The following is a 22,303-nucleotide window of genomic DNA, read 5'->3' as shown; positions in this document are numbered from 1 at the left end:
TCTCCTTCACTATGCTTATTTTTGGAAAATGCTTTCAGAAAAAAGAAATCTCTGGAGATTGTAAGTTCACCTCTGTGGAATTCTCTTTCCTGCTCCTAATTGCCTTTATAATTTTCCTCTGCAAAATGCATATGCTTTGTTTACTTGTTAGTTTTATATGCTTTAGTCTGCTTGAATCTACCCTGTCACACTCTGAAATGGCAGTCTGGGATAAAGAAAAATAATATCTATTTCAAACTCACACTATTAAATGAAAATATTGACTGATTTTGTTATTGTTACTCACTTATGAATAGTGAATATCAAACAAAATTTTGCATAATAGATATGTTTTACAAGTATGTGCGCACCATCTATTATTATCTGCAGTTTCTCTGTCATATATCATCAGTGAAGCAGTGATACAAATAGATCCCATGCTGCCGTAAATGAAAATTCAAGTCTGGTAGAACAAATAGATGGTAAGTGAAAGAGGCCTTGGATAAATATAGAATTAGATATTGTTACAAAATCCTATTAATGATGATAACAATAAAACTCTGGTAGATCTTCTTTCAAAGAGCAGGTCTTTGCTTACTTACCATTTTGCAGGTATGTTCCTTGCTCTTCTTGGCATCAGCTCATCTTGCCACTATTACGCTGCTTTAATCTTTCTATCACTTGCTATTAATTATTAAGTATGGATTTGTTGGATATTGGGTGTTCATTTCCACCTTCAACTTGTTGATTACAGTATCTTGAACAGGGTAGGTGATTTAAAGACAGTTTAAAGCTGTCTTTTTTTCTGTATTCATTTCATTTACATATCAACTGTAGCAGAATAAGCAATAAACAATAAATGATACCAGATTTTAATCAGTATAATAACCTTGAAAGAAAAAGGGATCTTTAAAAATATGATTAAGAGGCAACATTGAAATATTACTCTGTATTATCACTGTAGACCCCAGGTATCTTTGACTCTTTTGCCTGCTCCTGGAACCCTTTTCCACCTACTGGATTATCTTGACTGTCCTCAATAAAAGGGTTTCTGCCAGTCTTATTGTAATTTGTTATGCTATGTTCAGTTGTTATTCCTTGGAGGCCTGTTCTTTTCTGTAGGGAAATGGAGGAGGTGTGGATATAGGGAAGATATAAGATGGGGGGTTAGAAATTAGTGGAGGGAGGAGATACTGCAGTCAGGAGGGCTATAATGCTGAAAAAATACATAAAGAAACACAAAGCTAAATTTTATGCATGAAGAAGTAGATGAATCATAGTGTGACTATGGAAACAAAGACCAGAACCATATAACTACAAATCAAAGAATGCAAAGAAACACCATAAGATAGAAGAGGAAATTATCTTCAATATTAGTCTAGTTCTGTAGGAGGGAAAGTCTTCATTGTAGAGGCCACAAGGAACAAATTGAGCAAATCAAGGCAAGAGCAGGATGGAGATCTTCAGGAGCTTCTTAGAATTCTAGGCAGTATTTCACTTGGGCTGAGATGATGGAAAGAGAGAGAGAGAGAGAGAGAGAGAGAGAGAGAGAGTACATATTTGGGGGGGGGGAAACATAAGCTAGGTTAGGTGTGAATGAGACAGAGTTATCAGTAATGATTTCTAGCTTTCTGGCATTAGCAGCACACATATGGAATCATAAATCCATCAGGAGGGGTATTTTGTCAGGGAATTGTTATTGCAAAAGAATCAAATAAAAAATACAGGCTTGCTGGATTTTGCATGTCTGTGAGACAAAAAGTAGAGAGGGCATATTTGGTCACTGGCTAGATGAGACTTCAGTAAATAGAAGAGAGCTACATACCAGATACTCACTTAGAAGAACAAATCAGGGAGAAATAGTAGGATGAGAAAACAGCCTTAGAACTAAGCCTTGAAATATGGTTCAACCAGACATAGAAATAACAGAGATAGCCAGATGAGCAAAGAAAAGTGAATAGAGTTGTATGTAAGTTAAAACATTAGGCTCACGAGAATCTTTTCATTATTAACTACATTATGTGAGTGTCGTTGAAAGAGCTATAGGAAACAGGAATATTTGATAAGCTGTAATAATTAGTTTCTTGGGGCTCAAATCAAGTATTTCCTCTTAAAGAATCATGTTCAGAAAGCCAAAGATCATAGGCACCCAAGGGAATTCCTTCCTAGATATGGAGATAGAGTAAGATGCCGCTTCTTCCTGTGCAATACCATGACTGATAAGTATATAAATATCATAAGAGCACATTTCAGGCTTCAATGCTCATTAACCATAAAGCAATGGCAGGAATAATAATGATAGTGAGTTTTGGGAAGTTTTCAACTTTCATCATTTACCATCAGGCTGATGTAAAGTGTGCAGAGCCATAACTTATGAATATAGGAGCTTCTAATTCTTATCATGCATATCTGCATTAGGGGGTAATTGAAATATCTGGCCCAACTTGAGGAAGTAGCCAGGAGAAGATCTAATAATTTTATTTTCAGTAATTTTAGGAAGATCAGCCTCTTGAAATTCTTCCTTTTTTTCCTAGAAACTTTTCACAGTGGTAACAAAAGCAGAGAGGAAAAAAACCACTCAAGGTTTCTGATAAAAATGATCAACATGGGCAGGGTGGTTATAATCTGGAACCTTACATGCTCTGAGGGAGATGGGGAAAAAGAGTCAGGACAGTAGTGTGGAAAAGTCTAGGGTACTCAATTTTCCAATTTTTAACCTAGAAGCAAAAGCTTCCTTTTTAACTCCCTGAGTTGCTTTAATACAAAATAATATGTGGAAATCTCTTCGGTTGTATAAATAACTGAATAGGTAAGGAAACGAAAGGCCACAGCTATTAAAAGATGCATGCCTGGCAATTTTGTCTACTTCCCATAGCCAAGAGGATAACTATATGTTTTTCCTTGGGTTCACCTTCTTATTTAGCTTCTTTAGGATCACCAATTGTAGACTCCGTGACCCTTATTTATGACTAGAAACCAATTATGAGTGAATACATCCCATATTCATCTTTTTGGGTCTGGGTTACCTCACTCAGAATAGTGTTTTCTATTTCCATCCATTTGCATGCAAAATTCGAGAAGTCATTGTTTTTTACCGCAGTGTAGTACTCTAATGTGTAGATATTCCACACTTTCTTCATCCATTCTTCCATTGAGGGGCATCTAGGTTGTTTCCAGGTTCATGGCACGGGGTTTTGATCCTACGCAATGTGCTGGCTTTGTGGGAGCCTAGCCAGTTTGGATGTTCACCTTCCTAGATATGGACAGAGTGGGGAGGACCTAGGACTTACCACAGGGCAGGGAACCCTGACTGCTCTTTGGACTGGAGAGGGAGGGGGAGAGGAGTGGAAGGAGGGGGAGAAGGATGGGAGGAGGGGGAGAAGGGCGGGAGGAGGGGGAGGGAAACGGGAGGCTGGGAGGAGGTGGAAACTTGTTTTTTTTTTTCTTCCTTTTCTCAATAAAAAAAAAGTTGCATGCAAGTGGTTTAACTGGGAAGAGATGGGCTTCACTTACTACATGTATGGGTCACTCATCATGCTGTGGTGACAAGATGCCTGATGGAAGAAGCACATGATCAGTCTGAGTGTGTAGTTTGTAGTGAGGGGAAGTCATGGCAGCAAGAGTGTGAGGCAGCTGGTCACATTGCATCCACATGGGGGAGCAGAGAACAATGGATGCTGATTCTTAGCTCATTTCTCCCCTTTTGTTCATCTTGGGATCTCAGCCCATAGAATGGTGTTGTCCACATTAGGGGAGATCATCCTTCCTCAATTAACCAAATCTGAAAACTCTCCCATTCTTGGCCAGAGGTCTGTCACCTAGGTAACTCTAGATCTTCTCAAGATGATTACCATTACATGGACCATTACATGGACCATTCCTTGACAACTCAATGCAGAAACATGTTTTTTTTTTGTTTGTTTTTTTGTTTTTGTTTTTGTTTTTCGAGACAGGGTTTCTCTGTGGCTTTGGAGCCTGTCCTGGAACTCGCTCTGTAGACCAGGCTGGTCTCGAACTCACAGAGATCCGCCTGCCTCTGCCTCCCGAGTGCTGGGATTAAAGAAACATGTTTTTAAAGTAATAATCTACAATTCCTTGTCTCCATATGCTCATGATGAAAAATGCATTTAGTTCAACTGTTCAAAGTTTCAAAATGCAAATTTTCAGGGTATTCTCTCAAGAGCATCTCTGTACAATCAAAAGAGTTTGAAGGGAAAGTTCTGTGGATAAAAATATTCACTCATCTGCTAAGTTCAGTTCTCAGTACCTATGTTGGGTGACTTACAAACACCTATAACTCCACCTTCAGGTGAGTCACTGTCTCCAGTCTCTGTGGGCAAATGTTCTCACATACCCGCAAGGAAACACTCTTATTTACACATTAAAGTATAGTTACATACTTCTAATGACACAGAATAGATACAGGGGTGCATCCAATAATCATACCCAGTGTGTTGCATATCAGTTACAATAACTAGCATGGGGAGATATCCATAAAGGTGAAATAGTAGCACTCATCTCTTTAAAGTAAACAATAGTGGTCTCACTTGACCTAAGACCCACTCATCAGGAGGAAAGTCATTCCTGGTCCTAGAAACCTACCCAAATTTCCAGGGCTTATGGGGTCATGAACCTTAGAGAAGAAGCTTCTACTACCACTTTAAAAAACCAACATAATTCTTAACTGGTCTCTAAATGCTTATCCTAATACCCACAGGTAAGTGTAGCTCTCACTGCTCATAAAAGAAACTTCTTTTTGTAGCAGACTGAGACCATTGCAAAACATCACAAGTGGTCAAAATACAAATGATGACTGATTTTGGGGCTCCCAGACCCACTGGATACATCTACAACACAATTCCTGACCTAAAAAAGACTAATGGAACATTTTGAAAGAGGGACTAGAAAGAGTATAACAACCATGGGATTGGGAAATATACTGTGTATCTCGTAGAAATAACAGAAAAAACAGTGAGGTATCGACACTCATGATATTTCAACATATAACTGGGTAAACAGAATTTGAACAATAACAATACCAGTAAACATAATGTTTTGTTAGGGTTTCTATTGCTGTGAAGAGACACCATGATCATGGCAACTTTTCCAATTGAAAAACATTTAATTAGGATGGTTTACATTTTCAGAGGTTTAGTTCATTTTACCAACATGGTGCGACATGGTGTCATGAAGGCTGACATGCTGCTGGAGAAGTAGCCAAGTGTCCTACATCTTGACCTGTAGGAGATAGGAAGTGTTCCATCCTACTCAGTATAGCTAGAGCATGTTTGTACTTTCTCCTTCCATTCTGGGACCCCACCTGTGGAATGTTGCTACCCATCTTTAAGGGATTCTTTCACCTACGTTAACCAAATCCAGACACTTTCTTGAATATTCCCAGAGAGTTGTCTCTGAGTGACTCTAGATCCTATCAGAGTGACAATGAAAATTAACCAGAACCCTAACCACCATTTTCCAAACCACTGAGTCATATGCTATTGTCTATTGCTTGGTTCTATCTGGGTGACAAGGACAATGGATTCTAGAGTTAATAAAAAAGAACGTAACTGTATTAGTCAAGGATCTGTAGGAAAGCAGAAGCAATAAGGGAAAGAGAGATTCATCTTAAGGAATTTGGCCATCAGCCAGTAACAAGTGAGGCCAGCAGGCTGAGGTTTAGGACAGAGCTGTGATTGCAATATGAAGGCAGAGTCTCATAAAGCCCTTGACACAGATAGTGTCTGAAGGTGTCATGCCCTGTGACTCCCTGTTTCTTGGAAAATGACAGCCTTTTATTCGGCTGGGACTTTTGGAGACTGAAGCAGTCTGCTCACATTTCGAGTTGTTTAACTGAAAGTCCACTGATTTAAACGTAGCATTTTTAAAACATCGCCATAGAAGCACAGAGTACTGTTTGAGCAAATATCTGAATATTATTCAACAGAAATGATTCATTAAACTAACCAACACCTGTAGTGGCATTTCAAATGCATTTTATCAAATAAAGACTGCCTGAAGATCTGAGAGTAAAACAGTCCCACTGCTCAGCCTTAAAGACCAGATTATGGTAATCTGGTAATCCTAGTAGCCACACAGAAATTGGGTGGTACATGTCTTTAATCCCAATGGTGCACACCTTTGATTCCAGCCCTAGAGAGAAATATAATACTGGGTGAGACAGCTCTCAAATGCAGTTTCCTTTTGAGATTCCAGGAGGTAGGATTGCCATTTCAGACTGAAGTCAAGGGAAGAGGCAGTGGCTGAGAGTTTTGCTTTTCGGATTTTCAGGTTGAACGCCAATTTCTGACCCTGAACTTTTATTAATCATGCTTCAATCACCATTAATATTAACTGATGTATGTATATAAAATGATTCCAGAGTTACTCAAGATAAAAATGAAATAAATTGCTTTACTGTCATTTAAAGAGCTCATCTTAACACTAAATGAAAGTTTTCTATCCAGAAAATTAGTATTCTGAATAGATAATTTATAATATATCTTACAGACATTATATCCTATTACTGGATTTGAAACTTGATCTAAAACAAATTAGAGTTTAATTTAACACAGTTTTAGCAAAAACCTATCCCATTCATTCATTCAAAAATATTTAAATAAGAAATTAACTGGGTGCTTTCTTCCTTAGGTATCATCTCAGGGATTAGTTTACATTGTAAGTTCAAATTGAGCTCACAGAAATGTCTCTGTCTGGAAGAATAATTCACAAAGCTAAAGATCATGCACTTGCTTGCTTTTAGCTTATTTCTTCTTGATAGCTAACAAATTTCATTTTCGTAATCTTATCCAGTAAATGTACTCATCTTTTATTTTAATTAATTCATATATCTACCAACAAACCAATCAACCAACAAACATTACTGCTTTACGAAAAGTAATAAACTTCTATATGTGTCTATGATACATGCCCCTCTAAAAAGCTTCAAACCTCCAAGGGATACTTCTGATTACCTTTGATTCTAAGATTTAGAAGAAACAATGTTTTGCTAAAATGAGAGAGCAGAAAACATCATCCGCTATAATAAATAATCCCAAGGGAGATTTTAAAAATATTGCCAAAAAAATCAAAGCTATCAAGGGTTATGTATAATAAATGCTCATTTACATGGTGCACTATTTATGCAGATAAGTCTTTTTCCATGATTAAAACCAGGTCAGAATGCAGAGCAGCTTTGGAGAGTGATAATTGAGTGTTTACTTTTCAGTTAATCTAATTTGTCTAAAACTGTGACTTTGTGAGCATTGTAGTACACGGTGATGGAGCAAGACGGAGGCCAGGTGGCTTTTGCTCCAGCTTTCTCACTCACCAACTATACGATTTTGTATTAAATATGTACTTATTCAAATCAGACTCCTATAGCTGTAAAATGGAGATAGGTGTAAATACATCAGTATGAGGCAAGGACCCATTTGATACTCTGAGCATTCTACAGCAAGCAAAACTCAATACCTTGTCTTGGACTTCAGCTTGACTTCTAGGCCATTATGGAAACATTTATGGCAACATAAGACACTGGAAAAATCATACATTTTAGAAAAGGAAAGTCATAACTAAAAATATGTGTTAAATATAATTGGATAATGTAGCTATATTTGAAACTCAGTATTTCCATAGAAATTAGATTGAATGTTTTCCAGATTATTTTAGTAAAAGGTTTACCAAGAAAGCCAGACTTAATCTCTATAGCTTGAACAACTTCGAATGTCTTATTTTGTAGAGTCAGCAGGGCACACCTCCAAGATCTTTGTTCCATGGCAGAAAAGCATTATTTCCCCTTTCATTGTAGACATCTCAGTATAATCTCATAAATGATCACAATTCCATTTTATTGTTTCTCACTTTTTCAGCTCTTAGAATTCTTATCTTGTATTTACTGATGAACTGGTTCATTGATGATTCAATGTTCTCTTACCTTCCCAAGCCACTAAAGGGATTACTATAGGAATTACTCTAAATTCTGGATCCTTCGGCTAGCATATTCCTTTTCCCATATGGTTTTAGTCACCCTCCCTTTAGCCTTCTTCTACAATATATCCCAATGATCTGCCCGACTGCCTTCTAAAACACCAGTCTGGCCTTGACTCATTGTCTGTCTGGCTCTTGGCTTCCTCTAACATTGAACTGACAGTTGTCCTAATCCACTGTCTGTATCTTCTTACTCCTTGCCTTTTCTTTTAACTTTTGTTCTGTGTTTAACACCTTTTCTCCTTGCCAGCCCTCAGACACTAGAGTCTCTTCTACATGACACTGTGGTAGTACTTCTTTTCTTGCTTGTCTCAGACTTTTATTCATTGTCTGGGTTGAAAATTATTATTTTGTGATTTTTATCCTTTTCTCCCTCCCTTCTTTTTTTTAAGCATCTGAATCCTATTATTAAAGTTGAAAATACAACAAATCCAGTGGTCCTGTGTTAAAGACTGAGCCCAGATTACTCATCTGGATCCCAGCTCCTCGGTCTTTTCCTTCACGCTCTCCCTCCTCTCACTCTTTCTTGCCAGAGGGAATGATATAACTACCTCAACAGAGAATATCTGGAGTATTCTACTGGCCTCTACATGGAAATACACGGTCCTTACCTTTACGAGAATTTGCACTGCAGAAAACGAGAGAGATTAAATCATGAATATCCAGTGAGTTCTTTAATCACATTTATATGATGCTGTGTTTTTACATTCTTTACACGGTCATGAGCAGAGGGAAAGGTCAGTGTGTTAATGCATACATTCACAGACACCTCAGTAGAGGTTTCGAGGAGCGGACTTCTTTAGAAATGTTTGACAGTACTGCTGCTGCTGTTAATACAAAGCGTGACTTGACTTCGCTGTTCACTGAAGTGATACAGTCTTGGAGTAACAGACTGTATTAGTAAAGGTTCTCTAAAGAAACAGAATTGATAGACTGAATATATGAATGGGTTATTAGAGTGACTTGCAAGCTATGGCCCAGCTAGTCCAACAATGGCTATCTCCTGACCAAAAGGCCGAGAATTCAGCAGTTGTTCGTCCAAGGTGACTGATAGATAGTCTTAATCTGGTGCTGGAGTCCTGAAGGATTCTCAGAGAGCTGAGGCCTTCAGTCTATATTGGAATCCTGTCACAGTGTGTTCTAATGCTTCAGCAACAGAGCAGACAGAATTGCTGGTGAGAATGAGGGGAAGCAGATAAAAAGCCAATACTCTGTTCTTTCATGTCCTGTTTTGTGGGTTTGCCCTCAGAAGGTGTGGCCCAGACTTTGAATTCACTTCCACTCAAATGACCCAGCCCAAGAAATCTCTCAGAAACATGCCCTGTTGTATGGGTTTTAGTTCTAGAAGTAATCAAGTTTACAAAGAAGATTAGTCATCACCTAGATCTTTTTACTCCATTCTGCTGGGCAAGCTGATGCAGGTCTGTGAATCAGGCATTGGGGTGAAGGGTTGTATGACAGGAGGAGCTTGGGGCTTTATACACTGTTTAATTCTGTTTTTAATAAAGAACTTAAAACTCCCTGTACCTCTGATTTTTGAAAACACCAGAGGAAAGGATGAAAGTTTGAGGTTGATGTAGATCGCTTTTCATGATGCTTCCAACAACCCTCTTCTATGGGAGCCCTTCTGAAAAAATCACTCAGCAAGGCCAACTGAAAGACTTTATGACATTCTCCCTTGGTATGGATAACTCTAAACTACTGTTATTAGGAAGAAATGGGAAGCTAGCCATGTGCCACAGTCTCCAAGTGCACAAACACTCTCTAAGACTCTCTGGACAACTACCCTGACTTCCTTCAAGTCCTTGAGGGTAAAACTGTCCCTTTTACCACAGGATATTTGTAGGTGCTGTGTCCCCTGCCTCAAGTTCCTTCTCCATATTTTTTTCCTTTTAGTCATTCTTCCAGTTTTACTGACTGATTGATTGATTTAAATTTTTAATACTATATTTTTTTGTAACTGGCTTTGAACTTTTTAAATCTCTCCCTGAGACAACATGCATGCAAGAATGTCTTGCTTATTCTTCTGTTTTAATGTAAAAAACTATTCCGTTATACAACTGATACCTTTCTTTTATATAGTTTTACAACAACCCAAATGTCATTTATTGAGCTACTAATTCACATTAACTGCTTATCTTTATGTGACTTTACACAAATCTATCTCACACACTTATACTTGACATTTGCAGATATTGAGAAACTCGGGCAACAGAAAGGACGGAAACTGATTTTTTATGCATGTATTCATAAAAATAAATTTGCCTCCTTGTTTCACTATTCCTGAATCAAAATCTTTAAGACTATGTGCTATACATAAAATTTTAAGGCTATGACGCATTGGTACTGATCTCTGAATATATGAGGACAACATCTGGCATGCATTAGCTATTTAGTAAATATCTTCTAAACGAATAAAAGATTGAAAATTGCTCTTTGGATATTTTGACTGAAAGGTGATATATTGAAGGTCTGTGTTAAAACATAACATTATGTGCAGAAGTACTGCATATCAAATTTATTCTGGTCAGAGTGAGCAGATTTATTTTCATCAGAAGGAAATGAAATCACAGTGAAGTCGCCTTCACCCTGCCCGCCTCATTCTGTTGAATCATGACTAGTGATTAGAGAAGAAAAGAACAGGGCACATAGAAGAGAATGAACAATCACAACCAAACACTTCAGCAAAATCCTGTTTTTCAATGTTACAAATAGGATTCACCCAGCATCCACTGATGTCTTGCACATTCACTTTGAGCCTTGCTGAGTGTTTGATACAAGGCCAGGGTTTGAATAGCATCAGACACTACTGGTATTGTGGCTCCAGCTCCAAGAAATCCACAGCCCTCTGGTTTTTTAAGGCACCTACAAGCTTAGTGTGTGTAAATTCATGTAGCCACACAAATAAAATAAATGAATAGAATATTTCAAAGTGCTATAATTATGAGTGTCACACATCTATATAATTCTGTCTTGTATCAAAGACTTGTCCTATTTTCCTTATGCCCTCCACCAACAGTGCCACTCTGAAAAACCCAGAAATCTCATTAAATCTGGGAACATTGTCATTGTATCGAGCCCTGTCCTGAATGTATAGCATCACAGCAAGGGAGAAGGAACTGGCCTTGAAGTTAAGAAAGCTGTCACTATCCGGATCCTGGCTGTCTGACTCTCGTTTTCGATAGCTCTGGGATTGATCACCTCCATGAAATGACCATGCTCCTTTACAGACATGCACAGAGGTGATTACACAACTTCTGAAAACTTTAAAAATCAATGTCCAGCTGAGACTAGAGACACTGAAATGGTTCTTTGTTCTCAAGTTATTGATCTCAAAATAAATGCTAAGTTTAAACCAAAATCATATGAAATGATCCTCAGCTACCTCTCCTCTATCAGAATAAATCTTTTTTTTTCCTGCAGTATCCTTAAAAATCATTTTCAGATTTCAGACAACCCATAGTTACTTAACCAAATTATTTGAATACCCCTTCCCATCACTTTTTAAAAGAAACAAACCTAGTTTAATCAACAGTGTATTTGATAGATGGGACCAGAGCCCAAATCTGTCTTGGCAAAGATGTGAGGTCTGTTAGGAGATTCAGATTGTTTGTATAAGAATATGGAAACAGAAACAGGGCTGCTGCTTTGAGTGCCCAGTGAAAAGACACAGCAAGGTGGAGACATTGTTGGGTATACGTGTTTAGACATGGGTTTGGGTATGTGCATAAATGTTTCAAAACATATACTTAAAATAATTATTTCTGTATATACTTAGGTTTCTGAAGAGAATATAGATTATCAACTTTCAGAGATCTTTGAACGTACATTAAAGCTGAGCATATAAACAGATAAACAGAGAATCTTAAGCTGTATTGATTATCCTAGTAGAGACAGGAAGAGCAGCTGCTTTTCAGTCTCCTGCTTCCCCTACAAATGGCCCTCAGGCTCATTGATATTATTTGGTCTTTATCCCATGGAAGCCAGATACTCTATTCCTATTTCTGTGAGCTCTGATATTAGTGTGTGCATATGTGCATGTCACTCTCACATGCTCATGCACGTGTACAGGAGAAATTCAAAGCAGTTAGCAGGAAGTCTTATCACACACTGCGGAACAAACAGTAGTCACTCTACTATCTTGAGCATGGCAATGCCATCATTCTTCCAAACGCACTTTCCACAGATCCATAAGGCAGTAAATGCTGCGTTGTGTTTACAGAGGAATTTATCAGTGTAGGCACCATTTCTTTCTTTGTTTGTTTCTTTCTTTTTTGGTTTTTCGAGACAGGGTTTCTCTGTAGCTACGGAGCCTGTTCCAGAACTAGCTCTTGTAGACCAGGCTGGCCTTGAACTCACAAAGATCCGCCTGACTCTGCCTCGCGAGTGCTGGAATTAAAGGCGTGCGCCACCACCGCCCAGCTTAGGCACCATTTCTTTCTTTCTTTCTTTCTTTTTTTTTTTGACAGGTCCTCACTTTTTATTTTTTATTTATTTTTAATTTATTTATTTATTAAAGATTTCTGTCTCTTCCCCGCCACCGCCTCCCATTTCCCTCCCTCTCCCCCAATTAAGTCCCCCCCCCCCTCAGCCCGAAAAGCAATCAGGGTTCCCTGTCTTGTGGGAAGTCCAAGGAACCCCCACCTCCATCCAGGTCTAGTAAGGTGAGCATCCAAACTGCCTAGGCTCCCACAAAGCCAGTACATGCAGTAGGATCAGAAACCCAGTGCCATTGTTCTTGAGTTCTCAGTAGTCCTCATTGTCCGCTATGTTAAGAGAGTCGGGTTTTATCCCAGGCTTTTCCAGACCCAGGCCAGCTGGTCTTGGTGAGTTCCCAGTAGAACATCCCCATTGTCTCAGTGTAGGCACCATTTCTTGATACCATACAGTGGCAAGAAACAGGGAACAGGGAGCCTTGAGATCTGTTAACAAGAAGGCGCAGTGCAGCCAGCACCAGTGAGCAGACCCTTGGACTGTGTGCAGAGATTCATGGGATTGTAGGACATGCGGACATGGATGCGCTTCCCAGTTTGGGCAGGGGGGGGGGGGAGAACAGGAGGCATCTTGTGGAGTAAAAGGTAAAAAGAATCAGAAGTTTGTCTTTAAATGTGTTGATTTATAGGAATTCCAGTCTAACTAGGGAATGAAGTGATGTGGGGAATTAGAAACGGGCATCTACAGCTGAGAAAGTGGAAACAGCAAATGAGGGCTGTGTTGTGGAACATCCTTCATCCGTCCTAGTATCCTGGGACTAGAGCCTCAGGGCTCTCTTCACTTTTATCTTTCTTTTCGTCAAGTAGTTAGGCAATATTTAAACTGGTCATTCTGGTACAAATTGTCCATTGGGTGAACAACTACCATCCTTTGGATAAATCTTTTAACTTTGTTGTTGTTGTTTTGTTGCAGAACATCAGAAGTGACTCTGTCACGGGCTACTCTACAGTATTACATTGTCAAACATGTGTCTTACAAATGATGTGTTTGACTTCTTCTTGCCTGCAGTTTGAAACAAAACTGTCTTGCAAAGGCTGTTTGGCTCTAATCTTCTATTTTCTTTTTTTTTTTTTTTGGTTTTTCGAGACAGGGTTTCTCTGTGGTTTTGGAGCCTGTCCTGGAACTAGCTCCCGCAGACCAGGCTGGTCTCGAACTCACAGAGATCATTCATTTATTTATTATGTATACAATATTCTGTGTGTATGTCTGCAGGCCAGAAGAGGGCACCAGACCTCTTTACAGATGGTTGTGAGCCACCATGTGGTTGCTGGGAATTGAACTCAGGACCTTTGGAAGAGCAGGCAATGCTCTTAACCACTGAGCCATCTCTCCAGCCCTAATCTTCTATTTTCTATTCCTCCTTCTCATCCATGATTGTAGCAGCCTGTTCTGCTTAGCGATGCATCACAACATGTACTAGATGCTTTCCTATCTCTTCTCCATTTCCGCTGGTCCTCAATCCCTTGCGTAAGTCACCATACCCAAATTCTTCAGTTTAGAACAAATGTTAGGTCTTGTAGAATCCTCCCCCGCCTCCCCGAAGAGACCCTTTCCTTCACTTTCTTTGATACTGCATGCTTTATGTCATGAATTCTATTTTCTCATATGGTTACTGCATGATACCCCTTACGTTACTCATAGAAGTTTAAGCTATTTGCCCACAAGTACTGTTTCTGGTAGAATTCTGGTTGACCTGGCACTTAATACTGCATTAGGGACATCTAGTTGTGATAGTGCCATTTTCTAAGATCCATATTTTCTTTCCAATTTCTTTCATTATACTAATCCTTTTGTTTAACTTTGACCAAGAATCCATTGAACCTTTTACTATTTTCCTGCTACTTCATCTTGTATTCATGCCAGCCCCAGAACGTCAATCAATGACGCATTACTCTTACAATGCTCTTCATAAAAATGTGAGCTTTTCATCTAATTTCTGTGCAATAAAATATTCACCAAGTTGCCCACCTCTTACGATCCTTTAAACAGAAATTTGAAATATCTCACAAAGTTTTATTTATCTTCACGATAAAATCAGCCTCCTGTGTTATCATCTCTTACTGTTGAATGTATATGTGTGCACACACTGATAATAGCTTAGCTTTCTATGTTTTTGAACCAGTCCAAGAAGGAGACAGAGGTAGGGAGTGATGCCTTTCTGCCAACAGTTTCCCAATTGACCCTGTTTTCCAGCTGGCTCCCCCACTGTTGCTCTCTGCCAGGCCCGATGTGCCCACATTACCTCTTCTCCCATTTGAGAGACACTCAGTCCCGACACTCAGTCTCCTGCTCATTTTCAGGGGTGGACAGAGGAAACTTGTCTGATTGCTTCAGTACAAGTAGAGTTTTTAATAACCCTTAAAAAGAGTGTGTTTGAGCAGTATTTCTAAAAATGACATTAGTTCTAGAGTTGAAGTCGTTTATTAGGAAGAGAAATTCAATTTGAAAAATTGTAGGAAAGCGAAAATTATCTCCTGAGCTAATTAGTGACCATGTAAATGAGAAGGCCTGGAGTCTTTAATTGCTTTATGTATGGAAGTAGATGCCAAAGATATTACCATGTTATTATGAAGCTGTTATAACTTAGTAGTGTATGAAGCTTACTGAACAAATTAAATATTAAATTTCTAGCTTTAGAAAAATTGCCCCTAAAACAGGGATGGCTTCAAACTGACTTCAATTACTACATGCATATAATACTTATATTAACTGAAAAATTTCTGAAAGTTTATATTTTCATTTATTTGAAAGATTTTTATTTTATATGTGTGGGTGTTCTGTCTGAATATATGTCTGTGCACTACACGTGGACAGAGCCTATACAATGTCAGGCACAGTGTACAGAAGTGTATAGAAAGTACAGAAGTCAGATCCCCCTGGAACTGGAGTTGCAAATGGTTGTTAGCTGACATTGAAGAAGAGAGGGAGGAAGTTTAAGACCTCTAGCAAGTGGTATAATATTATAGAATGCTGTCTTCTTTTTTTTAAAAATATTTATTTATTTACTATGTATACAATATTCTGTCTGTGTGTATATCTGTAGGTCAGAAGAGGGCACCAGACCTACCACAGATGGTTGTGAGCCACCATGTGGTTGCTGGGAATTGAACCCAGGACCTTCGGAAGAGCAGGCAATGTTCCCAACCACTGAGCCATCTCTCCAGCCCCCAGAATGCTGTCTTCTTAACAGTACGTAGTTATTTTATGCTTGGATTCTCAGCAGCTTTGACTACCTGTGAAAGTCTGAGGGCATCAACAATCTGTTGTGCGAGAGGGACTCATGAGACCCCAGCCCCCCATCTGTGGATCAAAAGGCAATTGATAGTTACTGAAGGAATTAATTCATGGCATTTTATTAGTAGTATAACAACTATAAACCACACCTCATTTATGGTTCTGTAAGCAGTCCTAATTAAACTCACTGGGTCATCAGATAATAGTAAATAATAACAATAATAGTAGTAATGATGATGACGACATTAAAATGGAAAAATCAGGTGGGTCAGTGAGAATGGAAAAATGGTAGTAAAGATGATCAAAATACATCACATTCATGTATTAAAATGTCACAATGAAACCCATTACTATGTAATTTTAAATAGCTACTTAAATCTTTTAAAAACAAATATTTGTGTACATATCTCACAAATGGAGGAAGAAGGGAAGGAGAATATAATGGTTAAAACATGGGACTTGGGTCAACATTGTGATGTTGGCTGAGGCTTTTTTTTTTTTGGTTTTTCGAGACAGGGTTTCTCTGTGGTTTTGGAGCCTGTCCTGGAACTAGCTCTTGTAGACCAGGCTGGTCTCGAACTCACAGAGATCCGCCTGCCTCTGCCTCCCAAGTGCTGGGATTAAAGGCGTGCGCCACCACCGCCCGGCGGCTGAGGCTTTTAATTTCATTATATTTCATGTTTCTGATGAACCAGTTAGAATTAAGAAAAAAAACTGTCTGATTAGACTATAGAAAGGATAGTGAGTTATTATAATTAAACTGTATCTAAACACAATAGGAACTATCTAACATTTATAACACACAATTTTTAAAATTAGTAATTAGGTAACAATAAGTACATTGGAACTTTAAATATGACTGTTGAAATTAAACAGAAAAGATAATGAGTTGGATAAAATAGTAGCTGGAGCTAAAAACTGGTTGTGAAAGACAGAGAAGAAACATGGAGGCTATGTGACTTAAAGGAATGTAGAAAGCAAAGCAGACACTGAAAACATGGAAGTCCTGTGACTCAAAGTGACATTTTAACTTCTCCATCTGTTCAAAGGGCCAGAAGAGGCTGGAAGTGTTCCATAGAGCAAAGCGCCTCATCATGGGTGCAGTCTCCAAACACTTGCAGGTTCTAGAAACATCACAACACCATTGGTAAAGTGAATGGCTTTAGAGTAAGCCTTATCATCAAACAGAGACTCTTCTGAGGACAGATTATTAGAACATTAAACTCAGACTCATCAAATGAGTCCACGCTCGTTAGTACTTTTAAAAAGAAATGGTTTAATTAAGCGGCAAGAAAAATGTCTGTATGGAGGTTTGACATAATGTTATAGTAATCTTACAATACTTATATTTCTATTGTGAAACCTGTTTGATGTGACTTTAACTTGTAAGAAAACTCCAGGCTGCACAGTCTGAAAGGGTTTATCAAGTTGGGCATTTCTATAGTTTTTGCTTGGACACATTTCTATTATACTAATTTTTGCTCCTGTTATATAAACCAGTTTTCATAAAGCAAGCACACTTGTAAACAAAGAACTGAGTGTCTAATACACAACACGTACCTAGGCAGAAAGACTGTGCTGCATTCAAAGTCAGGTAAACCATCTGGACATGTAGGTTTGCATGCTTGTAATATCACTCAGAGTGGAAATATGAAAAACTCACAGGCATTCCACAGTGTAACAGAAACATGAATGTATATGACTGTCCATTGCTAGGAAGATCTTTATCTTTAACAGGGTATGGGATTCACATGTATCCACAATCTATGGATATATGTAATAACATAGAAGAACCTGAAAATAGAATATTTCGCCAAGAAACTGCAAACAAAACCTATATGAAGTATTGTAAATGCTCAGCTCTATCTATCATCTATCTATCTATCTATCTATCTATCTATCTATCTATCTATCTATCTATAATCTGTCTATCTATCTACACATCAAATTATTATTCTGTTGGTTATGAGTTTTAGCTTTTTCGAGCCCCACATCCAATTATTTAGATAGAGGGAGAAAGCAGAAGATCCTCTATTTGTGTCTATGCTTCCAACAATTAAAACAGCAGATAAACTAAAGAATGCAACACAGATCCTGAGCGGGACTGGTTTTAATTTTCACCACTGTCCTGCTGCCCTCCTCACTCTGTCAGGGATGCAGTTTCCAGGGTCCTGGGCTCTAGTCTGTGCTCCTAGCTAGGTGTTCAGAAGAGAAGGGAAGGATGCAGTTTCCAGGGTCCTGGGCTCCTCGCTAGGTGTTGAGAAGAGAGGTGAAAGATGCAGCAGGCACTGCACTGACTCCTGAACGTTTGCTCAGAGATCAAGCACAGGGGAGAGAAAGAAAACAATTGAAAGGAGGGGCTGAGCAAGAAACCCAGTTCTGAGTTGCAGTAGAAGTGGAGAAAGGTCCAAAGGCAGAAAGAAAATCTGCCTGCTTTTTCTTCCACCAGCATCTCCAACGACCCTCCAGGAGCCTCTGGGTCATTTAGAAATCCGCATGTTGAATGCATATAAGTAAGAGAAGTGGCAAACTGCCGTTCCTGGAGAAGAACCAAAACCAAAAAGTAAAAAATAAAAAAATGGGTGTAACAATGAGGCCTGTCAGGCAGCCGCCTTATTAGCTGTTTTGAAGTCAGCCCCACAGGACTTCTAATGAATGCTGTGCTCTGTGTCTCCCCGCTACCACCGGCTTTTAACTCATAGCTCCCTTGGGTTACTTTTCCATTTCACCCTTTCATTTAGCACCACATATCTGCAGAGGTTGCTAGTTATGCTAACAAGCCTTCACTCACCTGTGGGAGTATTTCGACCTTCTGACACGTACAAATCACAAGGGCCTTGAAATTCGGGCAATTAGTGCATTATATTTGCAACACAGGCACTCCTTCCTTCTAAGGGCTGAGAGAAACTGGCTTTCCTTAAGCAGATTGGCTTTTTGCACGCTTTCTGCCATTAAATGGCTGTCTTAACAGGCACTGGCTCCACTTTCGTTGTTTTTGTTGCTACATTTATTTTCCTTCTGCAGATTGCAGTTCTTTATCTCCCAGTTCACTAAAGTAGATTCAACTTCTCTATGATTCCTTGAAAAAAACAAGATACTATTTTGAAGAAGAGGCCTTTCCAATTTAATTTCTAATTTGCCCCTGAAGAAAATCCAGGGGTGTCATATAATGTGAGTACTGTTTGTGAGCCCGATTCGGGGTCACTGTGGACCTCCGTTAGAACTTTCTCATTTTTCAAGTAGCCTAGAATATTCCCAGAAAAAAAAGAGAGGGATCTTTAGAAGCCGGAGTTTTGCTGTATATTTAGCCTAAAGGCAAAATAAATCATGCATTATGGTTTTCTTGGGTTACTGAAGAGATAGAAATAGCCTCATAATTTTTTTTTAAATTTTGTTACCAGGGCTTCCCAATCCCACATATTCTATTTCAATGTTGTGTGTTTTCACAAGGGATGTTTTATTGGCAAGGCTTTGAATGTGGAGTTACTGTCCTGCTGGCAATTTGAACACGCACACTCATCAGGTGGTGGTACAATGCTGTGTGGTCACCCCCACTCCCAGGCAGTCATTTCCTGGGTTGCTTGGGTTTAGGCATGAGTCATGTGACTGATTCTCAGAAGTACATTATGAGTGTACTTCTCACTTTCAGTTACCCTGCAGATTTAATCCAAATTCTAGATCCTCAGTCATGTGCAAACGTGCCTCAAAGATGACTTGACACACATGCTTATGAACTCAGAAGACACCCTTGCTGTGTCGGGAAGCTAGACTTCTGTTGTTTACTTGTGGCTTTGGCATAGCCTACATTGATAACAGCTCACTGATGCTAGTCATTACTTTGATTTTTAGCATTAATTGTTAAATGATTTTGATTGTGAACAATCTCAGGCATATGTGTAATGCATTCTTCTTATCCCCATTCTCTTCTCCCTTCCACCCCTGCCAACTATCCCTTTCCCTACAAACCCCCTTTCCATTTTTATGTCTTGTTTTGTGACCTACTGAGTTTAACTAGAGTCTTCCATGAAACCATGTGTTTGGAACTTTCTCTTGGAGCCTGGTGAACTCATCAGTGCTTAGGTAGCTAAGTCAATGATGCCAATCCCCAGAAACGATCAATAGCCAGTAGTTGAGCTGGGAAAAAAATTTTTTTTTTTTTAAGAACATCATGAGACAACTTTCTTCTTCTTCTTCTTCTTCTTCTTCTTCTTCTTCTTCTTCTTCTTCTTCTTCCTCCTCCTCTCTCTCTCTCTCTCTCTCTCTCTCTCTCTCTCTCTCTCTCTGATATTTTTTGTGCTATAACAAACAAAGCTTACCTGAGGATGAAAATATGGATTAGCCACTAGGTATCAGTAGAGGTCAGGCAGGGGTAGCACACACTTTCATCCCAGCACTTGGGAGGAGGAAAAGGGAAAACCAGGAATTCAAGGCTACCCTGGGCTACAGGAGACAGATCCAGTCTGAAAGAGAACCAGAGCCAGGCGGTGGTGGCTCACACCTTTAATCCCAGTACTTGGAAGTCACATGCCTTTAATCCCAGCACTAGGGAGGTGGAGAAAAGAAGTGATATGGCTGGGCAGAGAGAGGAATATAAGGCGGGAAAATACAGGAGCTCAGCCCATTTAGTCTGAGGAATTGTAGAGACAGGAGACCTCATTCAGTCCGAGGATCCATAGGGACAGGATCACCCCTTCGGTCTGAGGATTCAGTAGAGGTAAGAACTAGCAGCTGGTTGCTCTGCTTCTCTGATCTTTCAGGATTTACCCCTATATCTGACCCCAGGTTTTCATTATTAAAACCAATTAGAAATCATACTACTCTCTGTCTTCATTCTTTGTGTGTGTGTGTGTGTGTGCGTGTATGCACTTTATGAGAGTGAGTACTGGTACATGTGTGTATGTGTATATGTGTACATGTGGAGACCAGATGCCAATGTCAAGTGTCTTCTTCAATGGTTCTCAACCTTGTTTTTTGAGCCAAGGTCCCTCTTTGAACTAGTAACCTGCTGATTTGACTGGCGTGGCTGGTCAGCAAACCCCAGGAATCCTATTGTCTTTGGCTCAGGTGCAACAACTCTGCTAGATTCTTATATGGGTGGTAGTACTTGAACTCAGGACTGCAAAAATTATTCAGGGATCATTTTACCAACCATGTCATCTTCCTACCCTTTCTTTTATTTATTTCTTTTATTTATTTATTTATTAAAGATTTCTGCCTCCTCCCAGCCACCGCCTCCCATTTCCCTCCCCCTCCCCCGATCAAGTCCCCTCCCTCGTCAGCCCTAATTGCAATCAGGGTTCCCTGTCCTGCTGGAAGTCCAAGGACCGCCCACCTCCATCCAGGTCTAGTAAGGTGAGCATCCAAACTGCCTAGGCTCCCACAAAGCCAGTACGTGCAGTAGGATCAAAAACCCATTGCCATTGTTCTTGAGTTCTCAGTAGTCCTCATTGTCCGCTATGTTCAGCGAGTCCGGTTTTATCCTATGCTTTTTCAGACCCAGTCCAGCTGGCCTTGGTGAGTTCCCGATAGAACATCCCCATTGTCTCAGTGTGTGGGTGCACCCCTCACGGTCCTGAGTTCCTTGCTCGTGCTCTCTCTCCTTCTGCTCCTGATTTGGACCTTGAGATTTCAGTCCGGTGCTCCAATGTGGGTCTGTCTCTGTCTCCTTTCATCGCCTGATGAAGGTTAATATTCAGCAGGATGCCTATATGTTTGTCTTTGGATTCACCTTCTTATTTAGCTTCTCTAGGATCGCGAATTGTAGGCTCAATGTCCTTTATTTATGGCTAGAAACCAATAATGGGTGAGTACATCCCATGTTCCTCTTTTTGGGTCTGGCTTACCTCACTCAGGATAATGTTTTCTATTTCCATCCATTTGTATGCAAAATTCAAGAAGTCATTGTTTTTTACTGCTGAGTAGTACTCTAATATGTATATATTCCATACTTTCTTCATCCATTCTTCCATTGAAGGGCATCTAGGTTGTTTCCAGGTTCTGGCTATTACAAACAATGCTGCTATGAACATAGTAGAGCATATACTTTTGTTGTATGATAGGGCATCTCTTGGGTATATTCCCAAGAGTGGTATTGCTTGGTCTAGGGGTAGGTTGATCCCGAATTTCCTGAGAAACCGCCACACTGCTTTCCAAAGTGGTTGCACAAGTTTGCATTCCCACCAGCAATGGATGAGGGTACCCCTTCCTCCACAACCTCTCCAGCAAAGGCTATCCTTGGTGTGAAGCCCACACTGAGAGCAGATCGCCCCGCTGCATTTCACAATGCCGTTTTCGATATAAATAGCAGAGGAGGAATTTCTGAAAAATAGTGAACTTCGCAACAGGCTTGAGCATGCTGTGGTAAGTAAACTATGCGTTTAATGAGGTTGAGGCAGATGGAATTTTCGAAAGGCACAAAGAGAGAAGTTTATAATAAGCTATTTGCATACAAGCCCATTGCTCACAGAGAGGCAAGGCTCAAGTTAGTGTCAGTTCTCTGGTGCCCCAGCTTGGCAGGAGTCTGTCTACAGCATCTTGTCTGAATGTTTGCATCTTAGAGAATGTTAAAGATACGTTTTGTTTCTGAGAACTGTGCATTTATGAAAAGTGT

Source organism: Microtus oregoni, unplaced genomic scaffold (genome assembly GCF_018167655.1).
Source record: "Microtus oregoni isolate MIOR12 unplaced genomic scaffold, Mior012 000010F_ref0000083, whole genome shotgun sequence".
Classification (NCBI taxonomy): Eukaryota; Metazoa; Chordata; class Mammalia; order Rodentia; family Cricetidae; genus Microtus; species Microtus oregoni.
This window is presented reverse-complemented; position numbering follows the sequence as displayed.